Source organism: Chelonoidis abingdonii, chromosome 4 (genome assembly GCF_003597395.2).
Source record: "Chelonoidis abingdonii isolate Lonesome George chromosome 4, CheloAbing_2.0, whole genome shotgun sequence".
NCBI lineage: Eukaryota > Metazoa > Chordata > Testudines > Testudinidae > Chelonoidis > Chelonoidis abingdonii.
In genome coordinates this window covers 145111898-145135773 of record NC_133772.1, presented here as the reverse complement: position 1 = coordinate 145135773, position 23876 = coordinate 145111898, and positions in this window count along the sequence as shown.

The window sequence follows — 23876 nt, the reverse complement described above, 5'->3', positions numbered from 1 at the left end:
CGAAATGATACAATATATGGAGAAAAGAAATGGTACTGGCAGAATGGAAACAAGTGGTGGTTATACCAGTAGGAAAACCTGTCAAACACTGTGTGGGCAAAATTACAGGAAGAATGATAAATAAGAGATTAGTAGCATACAAGAGAACCTCAGTTACAAACACCTTGGGATCGAAGTTATTTGTAACTCTGAAACTTTCACAAATCTGAACAAAACGTTGTGGTGGTTCTTTCAAAAGTTTACAACTGAACATTGACTTAATACAGCTTTGAATCTTTACTATGCAGAAGAAAAATGCTGCTTTTTAACCCTCTTCATTTAAATGAAACAAGCACAGAAACAGTTTCTTTACCTTGTCAAATCTTATTTTTTTAAACTTTCCCTTTATTTTTTTAGTAGTTTACATTTAGCACAGTACTGTATAGTTCAGTATTTGCTTTTTTTGTGTGGTCTCTGCGGCTGCCTGATTGCCTACTCCCGGTTCCATATGCGATGTGTAGTTGACCGGTCAGTTTGTAACTCTGAGGCTCTACTGTACTTGGAGAAAATGAAATTATAAACTGTACAAAGTGGTTTCAGGAAAGGAAGATGCACAAATGATCATATTATAAGACTGGAAAACAATACAGAAAACCTTGAACAGAGTTTGATAGCGGTCTTCTTGGACACTGAAAAAGTGTCTGACAGGATGTGGAGGGAAGTCTTGCTGTATAAATTAGCTGCTGTTGCAATAAGAGGAAGAATGTTCTGGTGGATAAGAGACTTCTGAAGTGATAGAACTGTACAAGTCAGGATGGGAGCGGCTCTGTTGAATATTTATAAACATACTAATGGCGCTCCACAGGGGAGCATTATCAGCCCAGCCCTGTTTAACAGTATGATTGATGATCTCCCGGAGAGTCTACGGGCAGGAATAGATATTGCCCTATTTGGAGATGACTGCGCTATATGAGCCAAACATTAAAGATGTGTAAGAGAGCTGTGGAGAGAAGCAATGAGGTGCTCAGGGAGATTTCAGAATGGTGAGATGCTTGGGGATTTAAGTGTTCTCACTTGCTAAAACAAAGGGAACAATCTTCAAAAAAAGGAAGATTGGGGAAGATTGGGACCTATATCTCCATACAAAAAAAATACAGGTGGTGCAAAACTTTACATTCTTAGTTTATTGATCATAACTCCTAAGTTGGAAGGGTCATATAGATAAATATAAAGGTAGAACGAATCTGCTTAAAAGTGTTGCTGGGAACAGTTGGGGTGCAGATAAGAACACGTTCTTAAAGCTTTATTAGGGCGCTAATAAGACCAGTTAGCGATTACGTATGCCAAGCCTTTAATTCTACTTCTAAATCAACACTTAAATTAGAACTGATCAAGCCCAAGCTCTGCAAATTGCATGTGGTATGAATATTTTGACTCTGTTGTCTACGCTGCAGGTACCAACTGGGGAAATGCCTATAAATTTAAAGATTAAATTGTTAGACTGAATCTTTTGGGTGAAGGTTAATGGAAAGAGTGAAGATAAAAGTACTAAGCAAATGTACCAGGACTGCTGGAAATTAAGCAGACAAGAAAAAATTGGGCACCACAAACTCTCACATGCTAACAGGATCAAAAGACTTGGGTGAAAAGGAAGGTCTGAAAGAAATTAAAATCTTTAGTCATGGGAAATCAAACTATAACTGGGCTGTTGGCTTGCCACTTGTGAATTTGGAATGATGCAATAAAACAAAGGAAAGAGCAGGACTGTCAGATAGGATTGTGATGGGTTGGATCACAGAAACCCGCCTGGGAGCTGCTAACTGATGTGCCAAGACTACCTCTGCTCCTGTTTTCCCTGTCAGCTCAGGACCCCAGCAACCTGTCTTGCTGAGCCAGACACTCCTGTCTGCTCCAGCAAAGACCCAAGGTTTGAATTACTTGCCCCAAAGCTGCAGGTTTACCTGAAAGCAGCTCACAGAAACCTGCTTGTCTTTAACACTCAGATGCCCAACTCCCAATGGGGTCTAAACCCAAATAAATCCGTTTTACTCTGTATAAAGCTTAGGCAGGGTAAACTCATAAATTGTTTGCCCTCTATAACACTGATAGAGAGAGATACACAGTTGTTTACCTGCTCCCCCCTGCTATTAATACATACTCTGAGTTAATTAATAAGTAAAAAGTGATTTTATTAAATACAGAAAGTAGGATTTAAGGGGTTCCAAGTAGTAACAGACAGAACAAAGTAAGTCACCAAGCAAAATAAAATAAAATGCACAAATCTATGTCTAATCAAAACTGAATACAGATAATCTCACCCTCAGAGATGCTTCAGTAAGTTTTAAAATCAGACCGGACACCTTCTGGGCCTGGGCACAATTCTTTCCTCTGGTACAGCTCTTGTTCCAGCTCAGGTGGTAGCTAGAGGATGCTTCATGATGGCTCCTCTCCTCCTTTTGTTCTTTTCCACCTCTTTATATATCTTTTGCATAAGGTGGGAATCCTTTGTCCCTCTCTGGATTCCCACCCCCTCCTTCTCAATGGAAAGACACCAGGTTAAAGATGGATTCCAGTTCAAGTGACATGATCACGTGTCACTGCAAGACTTCAAGCCTTCATTCCTCCCAGCCTGACTCACAGGGAGGCCTGTCTGCAAACAGAGCCATACAGTCAATTGTCCTGGTTAATGGAAGTCATCAAGATTCCAAACCACCTTTAATGGCCCACACTTTGCATAATTACAATAGGCCCTCAGAGTTATATTTCATATTTCTAGTTTCAGATACAAGAGTAGTACATTTATACAACTAGGATGATCACACTCAGTAGATTATAAGCTTTGTAATGATACCTTACAAGAGCCCTTTTGCATGAAGCATATTCCAGTTACATTATATTCACTCATTAGCATATTTTTATGAAATCGTATAGGCTGTAATGTCACAATGATGACTAAGATGTGTGAGTTTTTATACATGGCAAATAGGGTTGGCATTGCCAAATCTATTCTGATGGCTCCGAGGAATGGAAAACTTGTCTTATGAAAGGAGACTCAAAGAGCTTGGTTTGTTTAGCCTAACCAAAAGAAGGTTGAGGGGGGATCTGATTGCTCTTTATAAATATATCAGAGGGATTAATATTAGGGAGGGAGAGAATTAGTTAAGCTTAGTACCAATGTGGACACAAGAACAAATGAGTATAAACTGGACACTAGAAAGTTTAGACTTGAAATTAGACGAAGGTTTCTAACCATTAGAGGAGTGAAGTTCTGGAACAGCCTTCCAAGGGAACTAGTGGGGGCAAAAGACATATCTGGCTTCAAGACTAAGCTTGATAAGTTTATGGAGGGGATGGTATGATGGGATAGCCGAATTTTGGCAATTAATTTGGCAATTGATCTTTGATTATCAGCAGGTAAGTAGGCCCAGTGGTCTGTGATGGGATGTTAGATGGGTTGGGATCTGAGTTACCACAGAGAACTCTTTCCTGGGTGCTGGCTAGTGAGTCTTGCCCACATGCTCAGGGTTTAGCTGATCACCATATTTGGGGCCGGGAGGGAATTTTCCTCCAGGGCAGATTGGCAGAGGTCCTGGAGGTTTTTTGCCTTCCTCTGCAGTGTGGGGCACGGATCACTTGCTGGAGGATTCTCTGCAGCTTGAGGTCTTCAAACTGCAATTTGAAGACTTCAATAACTCAGACATAGGTTAGGGGTTTGTTATAGAAGTGGATAGATGAGATTCTGTGGCCTGCATTGTGCAGGAGGTCAGACTAGATGATCATAATGGTCCCTTCTAACCTTAAAGTCTATGAGCTCTAGAGATGGCACCATGGGTAGAGTGGGAATGGCCTTTTGTAACCCTGAATTTGGAATGAAGAGATTTATGAAATTATCCAATTCTGTGGCTGTTATGATGGCCGAATTGATGTGCATGCTGTTGGCATTGACTCGGATAAAGAATATGTGTCCAACTATGTCTGCTAGCCCATTGGACTTTTTATCAGTAATGGCAATTAGAAAGGTAGCCTCGGACAGCAGGAATAACTTAATCAAGGAAATATTGTTCTTAATTACCGAGATAGTACAAGTAGGTGTACGTATAGTAATAGTGTGGCTTCTGGCGCATGTCGGGATACTAGGCAATGAAATGGCAGATAAAGCAGTGAAAAGTGCCTTAAAAATGAGGAGGTTGCTATAAAAGATCCCTCTGAGTAAACAGGACTTCAAAAGCTTGGTTAAGAGAGAACATAAGAAGGAAAGGCGAGAACTATGGAGCAAAGAGAATAAAGGACGAAGGTTCTATGAAATAGGTCCCAAATATGAGGATAGGGTTATACTTTGCTTCTTCTAGCATAACTATCATTAATGCTAACAGGTCACTGTGACCTGAATAGTAATTTATACTTATTAAGCATCATCTGAAAGGACTGTTGAGAGTACTGGGAAAGTGGGGTAGCATTCGTAAAAGAATTACTGTGATTTGAGGATATAGGTTTTTTAATTTATGCAAACCCTGCAATAGGTGGCGGTCATAACCTAGGGTGCTGAGGCTGCTGTGCCATAAAATGACCAGAAAAGAAAAGAAAGACCCTGCAGGGAAAGAGTCTGCATCCCTCTCTGGGCACAGAGCGGTGGATAGGAGGAAACCTGGGGGCAGCAAAAGCCCTGGGATCTGGGGCGCAGGAACAGGGAAGGCCAGAGGGGCTCTGGCCTCATCACTTAAAAGTGGGAGGGTTATTGCCATTCCATTTCTTACTAGCTATAAGTGTGAGTGATGGGGGGGCGGAGAGGAGCGAGCGGTGGGTGGGGCCTTGGGGAAAGTGGGCAGCATGGGGGAAGGGTTGGCGCAGGGGTGGGGCCATGGTTCAGGGGCCCCTCCCCTTTTAGGGAGCTTCCACTGCGCCTGCCTGGGATCCTGTCCCTGACAGAAGGGGGTTACCCAGAGGAAGTGCGAGGAAGAAGCCCAGGAAAAGAGCAGTGAGAGTTAAGACTAGGTAGACCTTGGTTGCCGCTGATAGGGTCCTTGGGCTGGAACCTGGAGTAGAACATGGACTCACCCCGATTTCAGGTCTAGATGAACATTTTGTGCAGCAATATGGGCCAGCTACTTTGAAAGTTGCACTGACGGGGAGTCTGTTTGGTAAAGTGATCGGCAACATTTTCTCCTTGCACCAAGTCTGAGTGTGCTTTGCAGTGACATAAACAAGTCTTTCCAGCTGCCATTTGTTTGCATTATTACATGGGATTTTTTTAAAAGATGGATGGGGTGAGGTGGGGTGGAAAGGGCTTGTGTAAAATCGATGACCTTGGAAATGTTTCTCAGAAGTCTGTATCCTGCCCAGAAGAACTGCACAGATGTGTGCAGTTGCTCAATCTGGGAGCTTCTGAGCCATGCTTAATTTGTAATGAAAGACGTGCTGGGGCTCAAGCAAGTTTTTTACATTCATTGGTGACATGGCAAGCCCAGAGGTGCGGGGACTATGAACTGCCAAAACAAGAGGTGCCAGCGCTCAGCCTGGCAAGCGCTGGCTCAAATTAAACCCCAGCTTCTGTGTAGTCAAGTCCTTTTTGGGAGGAGGATTCGTGTGCTATTTCTTTAAAATGCTAGCTGTAAGAATCTGACTGTTAGACCTCTGTTTAACTCACTAGTCTGTCTACTGATTAAACTGAGTGACACGAACCCCTCCCCCCATGCCTGATAAACCTATCAATGGTGAAAAAACTCCTGTCAGTTCTGATAAACTTAGTGCTTCCTTCAAACCTGACACTAATTTCACCTGAGCTGGAGGACCTCCTCCCAGGCAAGTTCAATATCTGTTCCTTAAGGGAGTTAGTGTGGCCTAGTGTTATGACACTTGATTGGGACTCACGAAACCTGAGTACAATTCCTGGCTCTGCCACTGGTTTGCTGGGTAACCTTAGGCAAGTCACACTGTGCCTCAGTTTCCCCATCTGTTAAATTAGGTCCTTTTACTGACCTCCTTTGTGACATGCTTTGAGATCTGTGGATGAAAAGTGCTAGAGAAGAGATAGGTTTTTTGGTAGTACTCCATCCTTGGCCTTTCCATGGGGAATCTACTGGGGCTGCTGTCAAGAATGGTGATTAGTGTCAACAGTGGTTATGGCTTTTGCCTGTCTACTTGGAACTGGTCGGAAATGTCTAACTCATTGCACATAGGCCAGCAAAAGAAATCTATTTCCATACCTGTATTATTGATGTCACCTGAATTTACTGGAACAGACAGAATTTCTGAGTTGGAAATGACTTTTCACTGTTTATTAGTTTTGCATTTCATTCCATTTGATCAAAGGATACACTTTTTGATTTCACTCCTCATCAGCTTCTAATCAATTCTATTTTCTAAGTCTGGCATTCATCTGGTACTACAATATTTTGTCTCCAAAGCCCCGACTCAGTAGGTGTAATGAAGCTGCATGTTCTCAGAAGTAGTTCTTGTAAATTTGTTTCCTTTTTGCATTTTTTAATGACAGTTATATTTGTCTCCTTGAACACAGTATAATATTAAAAGGTATTACATTTCACTCAGACATGAAAATAGATTTAATTAATTGAAATTAGTTAGAAAGTCAAAGGTAATTCTAATAGTTTGCACAGAATGAGTTGCTTTGGGAGATTTGCTTCACTGCAGACATTTTTGTTAATGAAAGGTGAATTTTCAAAACTGTATGCACTTTAAATCTGTTTCATATGTATTATTTTACATGTAACTTGTTACCTTCCGAGTGCACGTGCAGTCCTGATTTGAGAGGTCTGTTACTGTCATAGCAGTGGCTTGGCTAATGGAATTGATTAAAAAGTATTTTTATAGGGGCCACAAATATTCTTTCACTGAAGGATCCTGGGAAAGGACTGGGCATTTATATGGACAACAAGAACATTCAGAGTTGTTATGCTGAGTATTAAAAAAATCAACAATTCCTACAGGGATCTAAACCCTCAAGCTTCAGGATCTATGGCAACCCCTAACTATTAAGGGTGAGGAAGAAACTTTCCCTGGGGCAAGATTATCCATAACTGCCTGCTGCAGGGATTCTTGCATTGTCCTCTGAAGTGTCTGATACTCTCCATTGTTTGAGCGAGGATATTGGACTAGATGGACTATGGATCTGATCCAGACTGACGATTCTTATGTTCCTACTGGCTATATCAGTCTTAGGCCTTGTCTACACTACGGGGAAGATCGATCTAAATTACGCAACTTCAGCTATGTGAAAAATGTAGCTGAAGTCAACGTACTTAGATCTACTTACCGCAGGGTCCACACTATGCTATGTCAATGGGAGACGCTCTCCTGCTGACTCCTCTTGTGCTTCTTGTTCAGGTGGAGTACAGGAGTCGATGGGAGAGCAATTGGTGATCAATTTAGCGGGGCTTCACTAGACCCACTAAATCAACTGCCTATGCATCGATCGCTGCACATCGAATCCCCGGTAAGCGTAGACCCTGTGTAGACCCTGCATCACTCTAATTTTATGCCAGTGAAACTTGATGGATATCGATAGTCACACTGATGTAAAACTGGAGTGAGTGCAGTGGTGACTGGCACTTTGGCCTATTGCCATTGTGAGATGGTGAATGAGTCTTGCTCTTGGTGAAATAGATTATAAAGCCAGGATGTTGCAAAAAAGGGCTGTTTTGTTGACAACATGGCATTGGTCAGCACTGCATGGTGCAGAGATGACATCCTTGCATTTGGAGGGTTGGCTAGTCCAGAATGGTGAATCAACTGCTTATTTGTATATGTCAGTATTAACCTGACAAACTGGGACATGCTCATCCCAGACATGAACAATTGATCTTAAATTGACTGCGCTTCACTTGAACTTGTCCTGTCTGTTTGCCCTTCTCAGACACCTACCTCTGATTCTCATTGCTCTGTGCAGGTGACGTAAAATATTCAAAGTCCTTTTGAAAAGAATATCTTGGTTGTAAATGACAAGTTGTAAACCTGATTTACCCCAGATTCTGTTTGTGGAAGAAAATTGTTGTGATCGCCTGTCTTCCCAGGTGCTGGGCTGAAAGAGTCATTTGCTGCCAGTGAAGTATCAGCTACCTCTGTCCAGTAAAGAGGCAGGGAACAAGTGACAGTGATATTTACATAAAGCTAGTAGCTATACCAGCGTACCTTGGGGTAGCAGTGGAGTGCAAGCTTCATTTGGAGCAGTATCCTGCCAGACCTCAGTACTGCTAGCTGTGCTATGGCTTTCTCTTATAGCTGTCCCCTTTTCTTGGGACTAGAAACTGATTAATCTAATTTTTGTCATGAGACAATCCAGAGCACAGTCCCTTTCCCTCATCTCCCAAGAGGCTCCATTAGCACCCACAACGGCTGGCCAGCCATCAGAAGTGGCATAATCAAGATCAAAATGACTAGGTTGTCCCGAGACAGTTCTACCATTTATTTTCCCTTGCAATTGCTGAGCACAAATGGTGCAGCCTGTGTCTTAGCAGCACCACCTCATATAAAATACAGATTGAGATAAAAACTTGTCTTAAATTTTTATTTTTATAGGACCAGGACAAAATTCTTTTTCCTCTATTGACCAATCTGCTACACATATCAGACTCTTAACTCAACACCAGCACACAGTCAAGCGTCAGAATAACATGAAGCAGTTGTACCTCTCCTGTGATAGAGATCAAATAAAATGGGCAAGAAAATGCAGAAAATCAGGCTTAGGTGTGGGGGAATATTACCTGCGATTGGTTTTCATTTCCCCCTGATAGCTTCAGACTGAGCTGGCATGAACGAGGGAGGGATGCCATTTGTTACAGCTATCAAATGTAGTCTTTGGAAGAGCCCTGAACACAATTAGTACAGCCATCCCTGTTATGGTTGGAATAAAAGCCAATGGTGAGGCAATAGCCAAGGGAATACTGCTAGTAGATGGGAGTGTTCCTATTACGAGTCTTTGATAGTGAACTACAGCAGCGGATGCGCAGAATACAGAGGTGAAACGATGCACTTCATTACCTTGAACTGACAAGTTTTTGTTGCACTGTTTGGGCTAAAAATCACTGGCTTGTTTTTGCAGTTTTCCTTCAGAATTCGGGAGAAATGGATTCCAGTAGGTGGAGCTCTTCATTAATCTTTGTCCAGAATTTACCGCTTCTCAGTAGGGGACTGAGCCAGACAGTTCTTTTTTCCCCCTTTTTCCCTCTTGCATTCGTCTGACAATGGTCTAGTCACAATTTAATCTCCAATTCAACAGGTTCCAGAATTAGCACAGTCTAGTTTCTGCGTTTTCTCTTAAGTTCGCTTTCCTCAGAGCAGCTGAATGGAACAGTGGGTGGATAATTTAATCTTGAGAATTTATTGAACTCCAGGCCACTTTCCACTCCACAGAGCTTGGGGAAACTTGCATCCTGTAGAATCTTTAACAGCAAGCAAGTTAAACCAAGGTCAACGGACCATTATTAAAGACATTATCAGATCTCTTCTGTGGGCGTACCCTGGAGTTTGCTGCCGATCCTTTGCTTGTTCAGCTGCATACTTTGTCTGTGACTCTCAGCTCATAGCATTTAAAATGCGCAGCTGAGTCCTAGCATCCAGCTTGGTACCAGCAATCTTGGGGTTGGGGCATAGCAGCATGGTGCAGCTGAACACTGGTCTGAAATAGGCATGGAAGGCAGCCATGTGTGCCCAGGATGCAGCCCTGAGAGCATCAGGTGTGTGAATTTGTTTGTCATTCAAAAATGATGCGCGGGAAGCAAGGAGCAAAGGCAGCCCATGTCAATGGATACTGTGTCTGTAGAGGCTGAGCTGAAACTGGTTATAAATAAGGCTGCATTTTTGTCCCAGGCTGTTCTCATGGAGGTCATAACTTCTGAGGTTTGTTTTGTCGGGAGTCTGACTCCTGACGTTTTGGGACTTTTGGTGGATGGGTGGCTGTGACACTGAGTCAGCTTCACAGATAGCTCTGAGAAGTACTTTGTTAAAACCTGAGCTACATGGGAGACATGAGATCTCAAATCAGGGCTAGTTGTGGGTCATTGTGGGGGAGTCTGATCTTTATTACAGCAGCATCCAGGGGCTGCACCGTGCTAAGTGCTCTGGACAACTATAGTGAGAGGCAGTCCCTGCTCTGAAGCCACTATAATCTAAATAAGATGATGGGAAAGGAGATAGGCACAGAGAGAGGTGAGTTTCTCAGGTCTACTGTGTGACCTTGTGACCAAGCTGTGGGTAGAACCCAGGTCTCCTGATGCCCAGCCTGCGCCCTGTCCGTGGGACACAGGATTCTACAGACGCTGAATTGGAAATGGCAATACAGAAGTCCATGTGGTTGTCCCAGAAGCTGTGAACGAAGAGAAGTCATAGAATCCTAGACTATTAGGGTTGGAAGAGACCTCAGGAGGTCATCTAGTCCAACCGCCTACTCAAAGCAGGACCAACTCTAACTAAATCATCCCAGCCAGGGCTTTGTCAAGGCTGTGGGACCCTTCCCCCGATCATGCAGTTTATAGCCCCACAGCTGAGTCCTGCAAGCCCGAGTCAGCTGATGTGGGCCAGCCACGAGTGTTTAATTTCAGTGACATGGACTTAAACTAGCACCTGAAAGTTGTTAATGGCTTCAACCTGTTTTCATTGCAAATGTTAACTTACTAAGTGGAATTATATTTTTTCAGCTCTTTTCCTAATGGCTGACTGCACGGGGTGAATGGAGCATGTGACTGGCTCCACCACTGCAGTAGAAGGCTGGTTGGGAGGGGTGTAATGTCCCCTCTCTCACACTCACACCCAGTGTTATGTCTGGGGTGTGCCTCTCAATACCCTTAGGCCAGCCCTGTGAGTTCTGGTATGGCTGTGGCAGAGAGGACCCTGTGAAGGGCACAGAGTGGGGGGCAGACCCACATACAAATGCTAAGGCTCTTTCTCCTTGTTACCATTCCCAACCCTCTCTGAGACGGGGCCTGCCCCAGAAGTGGCTTGGCAGACGGCCATTGGGCTCAGCGTTGTGCCAGCAGTTGCTACAGCTATAAAAGCTGCTTCTGGTGGACACCCCCCTGCTTGCCCACACTGGAAGGGAAGGGGGCTACTGGAGCCTCCTTGTGTCCCAGACACTCCACCACATGCTCCTGTCTAGCCCCCACCTCCCCCGAGCATGGGAGACAACCAACACCTGGGGAGATCTCCTCCTCTCCAGAATGGCAGAAGATCCATTCCCCAACTATCCACCTTGTCGACCACCTGAAGGAACCCTGTGCCCACCTGACCTGCTGCCCCTCAGCCAGATGTCACGGGCCACTCCAACAGTTGGCAGTTGAGAGAGCTAGCTAGAGGAAACTCCATGAGGTCCTGAGAGCAGGGACCATGGTGGGGTGAGGACTGGGGTAGGGGTGAAAGAATTAAGGGATTGGGTGGGAGAGAGTATGGGATGAACAGATTATGGGGTGATGAGAGCATGGAATTAATGGCTAGTGGGGGCATTAACTTGGAACGGGGAATTAATTTGCTGGGTAGGGGAGGATATTTTACTCAGGAACGTCCTGTGTATCTCTCTGGCTGAAGCAGAACACATCTGAAGGAATCCTTGTTAAATTTTGGCAGCATATCCTTGGGTTTAGCCTTCGTAGCCCAAGGCTGTGTGAGTGAGGTACCTGTTAGCAGCCTGTTGTCGCTGTGCTCCAGGGGGAAGAGCCGTGGCTGCCCGTGACTGCAGCCTGCTGATTAACTGTTATACAGAACTTGGACAGTAAGTCAGGTGCATCTGTGCATTGCAGCCTGGTAGCAGGAAAGGTCTGCTGTGGCTGTGTGTCTGCCATGCTTTGTCAGGATTTAACCCACACCCATATGTAGATTCCTGCTTAACGTGTTCGATCATGGGTAAAACTTTCAAAAGCACTTAGTGCCTTGGGCATCTCAGTCACAGTGACTTTCTATGGGAGCTGGCTTCTCAGTCACTTTGGGACCTGTTCCTTCAGGTCACTTCCCCATCTCTGCATCCATGCTCTATCTCTAGGCTCATCCAACTAGATCAGAGCCTGCATCTCTCTCCTAGCCCCAGCCAGTAATCAGAGTGTCACTCACATCAGGCAGGGTTATCTGCACCTGACAGAAGAACAGTCTTTTCAAAAAGAGCGACACAAGATTCCCCCAGATAAACTAATTATGGCCGTTACTTTAGAATTCCTGAATCAACGGGCTTTTAATATCTGGTTACAGCAAATAAGATTTTAAACCTTAAATGCCCTGCTTAAATTCTTGGAAAGGTCTGGGGTGCAAGTCTACAAACTTCAGAACATAGAAGAGCAAAGCCAAAAGCAGAAATCCTATGTTGTAGCTCCTTGCTGAAGATACTGTCTCCAGCCTGTCGGAGGAACCTTTCAGACTCCAGATTTGTAAATAATCTCTTCTTAACTCAGGCCTTCAAAATATATAGGTCAGTTGCCTTTTGATCTTTAATTGTTGCAGCCCAAAGATATAATTTCACTTCTCTTGATTTACAGTTTGACTATCCATTAAAATGTGTCTTCCTTGGTAGTTTACTTCCTTAAATGATCTATGGTATTGCTCCAGTTGTCAGACGTTTATTAATTCATGTCCATTTCAGACAGGGGTCTCTGATCCAATGTATCTGAGAAATTGTTTGAGAGATGCTTGCTTGCACAGCTGAGCTTGCCAGATATAAAGAAACTCTCCATTGGTCACTGTAGGTATGTGGAAAAAAAGGATGGGTCAGTGATTGGGGTACTAATCTAGCACTTGGGTGACAGAGGGGCAAGTCCCTCCTCTGCCACAGACACCCTATATGAGCCTCTGTGCCTCAGTTTCCCACTGCACAATGGGACTAATCGGGTAGTGCTGTCTCACAGGGTTGTTCAAGGATAAATATGTTAAAGATTGTGAAGTGCTCAGATGCTACGGTAGTAGAGGGGTATAGGTGCCTAACGAGGGTGAGGTACCACAAGGGTGGGTTGTGGCATAAGAATCTGAATAGAACAGAATTTCAGACACTGAAACTGTAAGTTTGATCAGTTTCCCCAGTCTTCTCTGGCAAACAGGAAATGATGTACTTAGGCTTGGCAGAATTTGATTTTCATTTTATTTTTTATAATTTTGAGGATATCAGTTTTTTAAGCATTTTTATTTTTATCAATTTGTAAATTGTCACAGTTGCAGGAATTCTTGGTTGGTTGGTCAGACAATTAATGGCAATAGATGTTGTTGAGATTCAGAAAGCTAAAGCTTTATTTTTATTAAAATGCAAATTGTCAATATCACATGTCAAAATATACAAAGTGAATAGCCTTAAATCAAACTCAAAGTTGTCAAGTAGCATTTTTCTTTCTTTGCCTGTCTGCAAATTTCAATGATCAATGGAAATATTTTGTTGCTGGTTTTTGTGTGTATGGTGAAATCGACATTTACTGATAAAAATCAAATCCTTCCAAGCCTGCTGCTAAAGGTTACAGGTAATGGCTTCATAACTCTAGGATTATTACTCCGGTTAGTGAACATTTGAATATTGAACTGGAAAAGACAGCTGGCCTATGACTCACCAGTACTACAAGTGAAATGAGCATGTAGGTTTTCAGTACCTTACCTATGCAATATGGCAAATAAATAAAATTCATAGATATGGACAGGTTCCTATTGCACTACTGTCCACCTCATTTTGGTTGCCCATTCCAAAAAGGACTTCGCCGTCGTGTCTTGAATGGGCATAGTTATTACAATGAACGGTATGAGAACATGAAGAGAATACAATAACATAGATTTTCTTTGTTCCCTGAGAGCAATACTCTAAGATTGGTCCTGCTTCCACTGAAGTCAGTTGAAGGTTTGTCATTGATCCTGATGCAACTAGGATCAGACCTTTTGTAAGGATTATTTGGCTGGAGATGTACAGTCCAAATAACCTCTCCAAGACAATTATGAGATGGCAACACAACAGGTATAATATTTGCACCCGCCCTCTCGGGTTCTCATAGCTTGTTCGTGCACAAATTACCTATAAACCCTGCAAAACTCTTCCTGATCAATACATATTGTAACACTTTTCTGTTTGACTTGCAACATTTTGTGCCATGTATGGCATGCCATGTGGTGATGTGCGAGGCATATCGCAACCTGCTGTTCAACTGTGAGTCACAGTCTGGCCTATTACAGACCACAGCTGAAAACACTGTGCCTTTCCCTAAAATAAGAGAGTTACCCCATTCCTCGAAAGGTTGCACTCCTGTCTCGCTTTGTAATTTACAGTCTGTTGTCCCTCGCCCAGGAAGAATGCTGCTAGTTTGTACTGAACTGTGCTTGGATTACTTATTGGATGAAGAATATTATGCAGTCATTACATTCCAGGTCATGGGCCAGCCTCTAACCATGGAGATTATGAGGATATTTTCTCTAGAGGAGAGTTTATCCATAGCTCTCTACTGCAGTGTTTCTAGTGCTAGCCACTGACCTGACCAATATGGCAATTGCTGTGTTTCCTCTTGGACCTGTCACAGTAAAAAGGAAAGCCCCCCTACGGGTATGGAGGAGTAATTCGCTGGGCTACAGACTACAGATCTCCAGAAGAGCATCTCAAACCCCCACTGGGTACTGGGTTGAACGGGTAGGTCTTGGAGCTAGTGAAGGAAGCGTATATACGCAGGCAACTTCCAGTTAACTCCATTTGAGGAAGCTCACATACTTGGTTTATTCCAGCTGGTCTGTGGAGTAGGTTGCACTCAGATGTGTGTGTGACATATTATTTTCCTACAAGCTCCCCTGGCTTGGCCTGCGGCCCCCAAGTTCCATCCTGATGTCGGTCAAGATGGCACTTGTTACTCTAGTATCTTTTTTCAAAATGTTACTCAATACTATTGTAACCCACACACCTTCTGGGGGTGGGGTTCTGTCCTATCTAGTGGTACCAAGACCACTTAAAGGGGGAGAGAAAATGAGTCTGCTCTACAGCTTTAGCTAACGGGCAGTTGGCTTTTAGCTCATGTGGTAGAGGCTCATGGACTAAGCTCCAGAGGCCCCAGGTTCAATCCCGCCTGCTGACGACCAGGGTCTGTTGGTATTACACTATAATGTAATAAAGGGGAACCAGTGAGTAGTTTACCCTGCTTCCACCACCACCTTTTTGCTTTCTTACCAATCTTAACTGACGGTTCACCATGCATTACAGGAAACCGTACACGTAGGCTGGGAAAATAGTTTAACAAACCCTGTTTCTTTGGCCCACAGGGAGTTCTTATGCCATGAATTTTAAAGCCCTTGAAAATCCGTATCTCTAATGGAAGCCGTGACACAGCCTTACTAACTGTATACGGTCCAGGACGCAGCTCTCTGCTGCTGCCTAACCCTGCATCTGCAGTGGTGCGTGAATCGTACTGCATACTTCATAGCTGTAAAGCAAACGGAAAGTTTACAAGGAGTATAAAGGGGCGTCAGCAACGCGAGCTTCAGAAAATGTGAAACTGCAGAGTCAGGCAGTTGTCAGACTTCAGTTATAGGGGGAAAAGTACATTCGCAGAGCAGCTACTGCATCTCATCCGAGACCTCTGTGCAAGCCAACTGATGGAACCATCCTAGTCACGTGTCTGTCTCGGTATTTTAGCACCAATCTGCTTGGTATTATATCTCCACGAGGGGTGTGTCATTAACCACTGTGATTTAATTCTTCCAGTGTAGTATTTGAATGTAGAGACTTAATCCCAGTATGTTTAGAGGGCAAAGAGGAGGGCTTTATCTGCCTTCCTTAGTCTGTTTTCTTGTCACTAATTCATTGAGGGGCTCATTCAAAGCACATCGCAGTCAATGGAAAGATTACCCATTGATTTCAGTGGATGTTGAATCCCAAGCCCCATTGTAGTTAGAGTCAGGGTTTAGAGCCAGGAGGGACCACTAGATCATCTAGTCTGACCTCCTATATGTCACAGGCCACCAGCACCCCCCAATCCCCGCACATTAAACCCAACAACCAATACTGGACCGAAGTATTGCAGCCCACAGATGCCACAACTGGGACGTGGGTGGTCTGGCCTAGCGGTCAGACCAGGAGTCAGATCAGGTCAGGTACTAAAAAGTCAGAGTCTGAGATAGGCCAGAGGGCAGGCCGAGAGTCAGGCTTCAGGAGGCAGGCAGGGTCAGGTTACCAGGAGACTGGGGTCAGGGTCCAGCTTACAGACAGCAATCGACTAGCAAAATGGACAATGAGCTAGGGTCAGAAGTCAGTGTTTAGGGTTTATAGAAAGCAGGATCTGGAGTGGAAGCAGATAGGCAGTCTGTGGTGTCGCTCTGATAGCTTCCCATCATGGTTTCCTGGTTTATATACCAGTATCAGCCAATCAGTGGGCTGAAAAGGCAGTCACTCAGGCAGGACCGGCGCTAGGGGTTTGAGTGCCCTAGGTGCATGGCCATTTCGCCGCCCTGCACGCTGGTCCCCTGGCTCCGCAGTCCTGCCTGCGGACGGTTGGCTGCTCCCGCTGCTCTGGTGGAGCTGCCGCAGTCGTGCCTGCGGGAGGTCCATGGCAGCCGCGTGAGCAGCCGACTGTCTGCAGGCACGACTGCGGCAGCTCCCCTGGAGCCACGGACCAGCGGACCCTCAGCAGGCACCACTGCTGCAGCTTCACTGGAGCAGCCTGCCGCCCCCTCCGGCAAAATACCGCCCCCTACTAATGCTGGCACCCTAGGCGATTGCCTAAGCCGCCTAAATGCAAGCGTTGGCACTGCACTCAGGCTCTCCAGGGCAGTACTTCCTGCTGAGCCTACCTTCAGTGTCCTCCTGTAGACACCCAGCCTAAGCCTTTAGCGGCAATGCAGAGGTGTCAGAAGCCCACAACTCCTGTGGTCCTAGGTTCTAGATTTGCAGGCCCTTACAACTGCCAGCTAGACTACTAAGTGCAATGGGCAGCAAACAGGAGAGACCGAGGTGCACCCGTGCTCGAGACCCCTGCAATGGCAGGGAAATGATTGAGATATATCCTCATAATTCCAGCAAGTGACCTGCACACACATGCTGCAGAGGAAGGCAAAAAACCTCACAAAGTCACTGCCAGTCTGAACTGGGGGAAAATTCCTCCTCACTCCATCCAGGGTGATTGGTTAGACCCTGAGCATGTGAGCAAGAACCAAGCAGGTCAGAATAGAGAATGCTTGGTGACACCTCAGAGCCCTGGCAGTCCTTCAGTGTCCCATCTCTAGCTGTGGCTATCCTTGATGTTTCAGATAAAAGACAAGACCTGCCAATCTAAACACTGGGGATGGGGGGGAATCTCTTCCAGACCCCTGTAGCTGAAGAGTATATGACAACCACAAATTCATCAGGTTACATGCTAGATTGTTAACTGTGGTTCTGATTCTCCTCTTCTTTAACTCTGGTTTTACACTGATGTATCTCAATAAATTTCAGTGAAGTTACTCTTGATTTGCATTGATGTGAAAGAGGAGAATAGTTATAACAGATCTAAGTGCTCTCCTCAGCTATGATGTCAGAGGAGAGCTTTGCTGCATTTTCCCTGTTCCCTTCACCTTGTTCACTGTTGATAATGAAGTGGCCTTTGTAGGTGGGACTGCCTTCCTGGGCTGTGCTTTGGCATAACTTTTTGCTCTTGTCTGTTTTGCTGTGTTTCTGAAGCACTGAACTAGAAATGTACTTGACTTGCTTTCTGATTAAAATACTGTCCTCAGGAAAAGTCCCAGGCACCTGTAGTTTGATGTTGACTTAACAATTACAAAAGAGGACCTTGTTTTTCTGTGTCCTAGTAGGATTTGAAGCTGAGTGGCCATCCCATTGCTTTGCATTGCTCCTGCAAACTAAAATTATCGGAAGATGTCACATTTTTTCAGTTTGAAAGATCGTTTAGAAAGATTCTGGATTCTTGTAACAGAGCGAGGTTTCCAAATGATGGACAGTGTGAAGTTGCTAGCAGAGTTTCCTGTAGCGCCTCTCAAAATGTTTGTCGTGCTTCAACACTTCAATGCTGCTGTGCATATCCAAAGCTCCAATTTCCCTTTCCTAGGTTTTCCGTAACAGTCACTTTTCAGTGCAAATCCTCTAATGAGGTACAGAGCCATAACACCACAGTGAATGACTCTTTCAATTTCATACCTCATTTTGCTCTGCTTTTTTAGGGCAGATTCTCTTTTTAGTTAGGAGTAAAAGTGCAGAGTAACTCTAACTTCAGCTGAGTTACTCCACTTGACAAGGGCGTGACCAAGAATATTCTGAATGTTTAGATCTCGGTTCCACGTTTAGTTGCAGATCAGTTAAGATACATTTCTCCCCATAATTGTTTCACCCCTGTATGTGGAAATGTAAAAGTGAGCCCCTTGGAATTCTGAACATCTGCTAGGAAAACATTTTGTATGCATGCTTTCTCGTTAAGGCTGATTACCAAAGCACGTAGGCACAGGCATGAGTCCATCTGTATTCATCAAAGTGCTTCAGCGCATGCTTAAATCCTATTGAGGTCGTGTGCTGAACTGGGGGCTCAGTCTTCTGAGGTACTGAGTACCCTCAACAATTCTTGGGAGTTGAGGGCACATAGAATTTAGGCTTTGATCTTACTGGGTGCTGTGACTTTGATCCTGTGTTCCACCACTGCCTGGACTTGGTGCCATTGCTGAGACATTCTGCTTCCTCAGGCTTTTCCCTAGGAGTGTCGAGAGAGATTTTTGGGGGGAGGGAAGGCTGGACTTTATGCATCATGTCGGTATGTACATTTTAAGTAATTATTTCACTACCAGACCTCTAGCCGGTGTTGTGACGAGGCTCTATGTGGAGTACCAGTGAGGCTGCTGCAGCACAGGAAGATTGCAGGGTTAACTGAAGTCATCTCTGTTTTCTGTGGGGGATTACTGGCGCTCAGGTGACAATTGCCTGGAGAATATATATTTGGGAGCAACAGGGAAAGGGGAGCTCAGAGGGTAAGACCGGGAGAGTAGAGAAAGCTGCATAAGCCTTCACCTGCTATATACCTGTGGCATGTTCTGTTTTGCATTAGAACTGAGGAATAAATGCACATGTGGATGAAGGAAAACAACCGGTGTGTGTCTGTGGTTAGACCACAAGGAGAGGCTAGGCAGTGGCACTCACAGAGCAGGTGAAAGGCAGGGCTGCCTAGAGGGAGGGGGGGCAAGTGGGGCAATTTGCCATGGGCCTGCAGGGGCCCCCATGAGAATATAGTATTGCAACTTTTTTTTTTTATGGAAGGGGCCCCCAAAATTGCTTTGCCCTAGGCCCTCTGAATCCTCTGTGTGGCCCTGGTGAAAGGATGTCCTGTGACGAGTGTAAATTGATTCAGCCCCATTGTCTCTAATGGAGGTATGTTGATTTGCACCAGTTAAGGATCTGGTGCAGTGTTAATTTTTCTAAGAGTGAAACTCATCATGTCTCTGCAGTGGTGTAGCACCACATGGCTGTTGGGGTATAGGATCCTTGTTTTTGCAAGTGACAAAACACCCTGCATGTCTTGCTGTAGCTACTCTTCTAGCTATAGGATGGAATAGCAGGCACAGAAGAGGGAGTGAGTGCGGGGTCTATGCAGCAAACCTGGTCTGCACTTATGGCTTATTTGGGGGGCTTTCACCTGTCCACCCCCTTCACACTGTACCCCATGGGGCCAGAATCCTTGGGCTATTGTAGGAGCAGTGGATGTTTATTCACCACATTAAATACATCCAAATAGATAAATAAAATACTGGACAGAGGGATCAAAGCCAGGAGTTTTCCTGTGAAATTTTAGACAGTTGCCTTACAGCCTTTTGCTAAGCCCATCCTCAGGAGCTGAGCAGTGTGTCTGGCACAAGGAGCCCCTTTACTAGTCATGCACAAAGGGCTCCTAATGAAAAATACTACAAATTCAAGGCTTTTTGCACTTTATTATTATAACTCTAAAATGGGCCCTTTTTTTGCAGCAAGTTTTTAGCATGTATGTACATTTGCCACGTACCTTTTTTTTTTAAGCAAAACCTTCCCGCTTGTTCTTTAATGGGCCCCTTTTAGAATAACCATTGGCCATATATTTGTTACATTTCCTTCCAGTGCTCCTTTGCCTGTTATAATGGGACCCTCAATGTTAAACTAAGTTTATATTTCAGAGGGTGATAGTTTATCATGTTTGTCTTCCTTTCAGGGGGCGATGCCCAGGGAGATTTAGCCGTGTGGGGTCTCTGATGAACTTTAGCAGCGATATTTTCTGTTCTCCTTTATTTTTATAATCCTTGGGAAGTTTAACGCAAAAGCTAATAGTGGAAGGGTGAATTTAACCTTCCAAATGTGTTACAAATCCTTCTCTGAGCTGATTCACAGAGTAGATGAGGCGTGGCCCCATGCCTCAGAGCCTTGTCTCTTTAGCTCAAGCTGTAGTGATTCATGCTTTCTGCTTTGGAGGTGGCTAGCTCGGTCCCTGGTGTATTGGCCAAGAGGGAGGCAGTCATGCTAGCTTGCAGTGGGAATAGTCAAAACTTTACAACAGTATTAATGTGGGCACAATGAGCTATTGTTTCCAATCATAAATTTACACCTTGGCTTAATATAGTGCAGTGTAGGGGGCAGGCTTTTAGCATATTGCTGTGACTCCATAGTGTTTTTTAAAGTGCTCAACTATAAGCACATGCTTAAGTTTCATTGACTTCAGTGGGATGTAAGCACATGCTGAAGTACCATTCTGAATATGTTTCGCTGTTCTGGAGGCCATCTGTGTGGGTAGTTGGTCTTCAGGCCTAGAGCTCTCTGCAGTCCTGCCTTTCATCCCATTTATTTTGGACTATTTCTCCAGTTTCTCAAGATCATTTTAAATTCTAATCCTGTCCTCTGAAGCGCTTGCAAACCCTCCCGATTTGGGGTCATCGGCGCACTTTATAAGTGTACTCTCTATGCCGTTATCCACATCATTTATGAAGTTATTGAATAGACCCAGATCCCTGTTGGATCCCATTCTATATACCCTTCCAATTTGATTGTGAACCATTGATAACTAGTCCTAAGTATAGTTTTTCAACCAGTTGTGCACCCATCTTATAATATACTTCTCTAGTTTGTTTGTGAGAAGATCATGTGAGATGATATCAGAAACCTTACTAAAGTTGAGATACATCACATCTACTGCTTTCTCTCATCCACAAGCCTTGTTACCCTGTCAAAGAAATCTATTAGGTTGGTTTGACATGATTTGTTCTTGAAAAATCCATGTTGACTCTTACTTATCACTTTATTTTCTTCTAGTTGCTTACAAATGGATTGTTTATTTGCTCCATTATCTTTAGGGGTACTGAAGATAAATTGACAGGTCTATAATTCCCTGGGGTGTTCTTATTCCGTTTTTTATAAATAGGTACTATATTTGCCCTTTTCCAATCCTCTGGTATCACTTCCGTCCTCTATGAGATATCAAAAGTAATCACTAATGGCCCAGAGATCTCTTCAGTCAGTTCCTTAAGTATTCTAGGATGTATTTCATCAGGTCCTGCTGACTTTGAAGACATCTAACATGTCTATGTAATTCTTAAGAAAAGAACAACTTATTTTAACCTCAGATTATACCTCATTTACACTGATAGTCACCATGTTAGTTGTCCAATCACTGCTAACTTTTTTGGTGAAAACTGAAACAAAAAGGCCATTTAACACTTCAGCCATTGTGTGTTTTCTGGTGTTGCCTTTACTCAAAGGGGAAGGAATGAGCCTACCCAGAAAGGGCCCATACCTGCTGGTAGTGTGTGTGGGAGCACAACTAAAAGGTTTGACTGCTCCCAGAACAGCTCGGGTCATGCCCCTCCCATCCCCCAAGTAGGGTCCCTCTTTTACCATCATTCTCCCCTCCTGGAAAGCAGCAGCTCCTGCAGCTGCCAGCTGTTACTCTTGCCTCTCTCCATGAGGTGCAGCTTGCAGCTGGCCTTCTCCAGTAGCTGCTGTGCAAGGTGGGGGCCTGGTTACACCATGCGACTGAGCAGAGCTGGTAAACCCTGGCAGAAATCTGGTGGGGGGGGGCACATCACCCCATGAGTCCACCCCCATGTGTCTCTTCCGGGCCTGCCCATCCTTGGTTTTCCTCTTGCTTCCCATGTATTTGTAAAATGTTTTCTTGTTACCCTTTATGTCCCTAGCTAGTTTAATTTCATTTTTTGCCTTAGCCTTTCTAATGTTCCTACATGCTTGTGTTGTTTTTAATATTCATCCTTCATGACTTGTCCTAATTTCCACTTTTGTATGACTCCTTTTTTTGAGTGTCAGGTTATTGAAGATCTCTTGGTTAAGTTAGAGTGGCCTCTTACTGTACTTCCTATCTTTCCTATGCATTGGGATAGTTTGCTCTTGTGCCCTTAATAATGTTTCTTTAAAAAACTGCCAGCTCTCCTGAACTCTGTGTTTCCCCTTAACTTGCTTCCCACAGGATCTTACTTACCACTTCTCTGAGTTTTCTAAAGCCTCTCTTCTTGAAGTCCATTGTCTTTAATCTGCTGTTTTCCCTTCTACCATTCCTTAGAATCATGAACTCATCATTGCATTATTAAGGCTAAGATTTTGTCATGGATATTTTTAGTAAAAGTCACGACAGGTCACGAGCAATAAAGAAAAATTCATGGAAGTCGTGATCTGTCCCTGACTCTTACTAAAAATATCTGTGACAAAATGGGGAGCTGCTAGGCAGCTGGGGGGCCCCCACCACCATGGGGCTTGGAGCTCCATGGTTCCTCTCTGCCTGCAGCTCCGAGCTGTTCACGTTGACATGGAGCTGCAAGGGGATACCAGGCAGCTTCCAGCTGCTCCTGGCTGAAGTCACAGAGGTCTTTGGAAGTGATGGATTCCGTGACTTCCACAACCTCAGTGACAAAATTGTAGCCTTATGCATGATCACTTTCACCAAGGTACCTTCCACCTTTAAACTCTCAACCAGCTCCTTCCTCTTTGTCAGAATCAAGTCTAGAGTAGACTCTACTGAAATCCAGGACCTCTATGGTGGCATTCTCAGGAGTGCTTCTAGTTTCACACGCAGGGCCAGGTAGGCAGGCAGGCAGAGCTTCAGAGTCTCAATGCGTGGATGAAACGATGGTGTAAGGAGAAGGAGTTTAGATTTATTAGGAACTGGGGAAACTTTTGGGATAGGGGGAGCCCATACAGGAAGGATGGGCTCCACCTAAACCAAAGTGGATCCAGACTGCTGGCACTTAACATTAAAAAGGTTGCAGAGCAGTTTTTACACTAGGAGATGGGGGAAAGCTGATTGCTGCAGAGGAGCACGTGGATCGGACACAGACTTCTCTTAGAGATTCTCTATCAATAGACTCTCCTCTAGGTTATAGTCAGGAGCAGAGGATGGAAGAGGAGTTATAGTCAGGAGCAGAGGATGGAAGAGGATAATGTAAGGACCAGACCATGTGAGAAACATTCACATAAAAAAGATTCTGACACATCAGAAAAGGGCAGACAAATAAACAGTGACAAGTTTTTAAAGTGCTTGTACACAAATGCTAGATGTCCAAATAATAAGATGGGTGAACTAGAGTGCCTAGTGATAAAGGAGGATATTGATATAATAGGCATCACAGAAACCTGGTGGACTGAGGACAATCAATGGGACACAATCATTCTGGGGTACAAAATATATCGGAAGGACAGAGCAGGTCGTGCTGGGGAGGAGGAGGGAGAGGGGAGTGGCACTATGTGTGAAAGAGAACATAGAATCAAATGAAGTAAAAATCTTAAATGAATCCACGTTCCATAGAATCTCTAGGATAGTAGTTCCACGCTCTAATAAGAATATAACAGTAGGGATCTATTATTGACCACCTGACCAGGACAGTGATAGTGATGATGAAATGCTAAGGGAGATTAGAGAGGCTATCAAAATAAAGAACTCAATAATAGTGGGGGATTTCAATTATCCCCATATTGACTGGGTACATGTCACCTCAGAATGAAATGCAGAGACAAAATT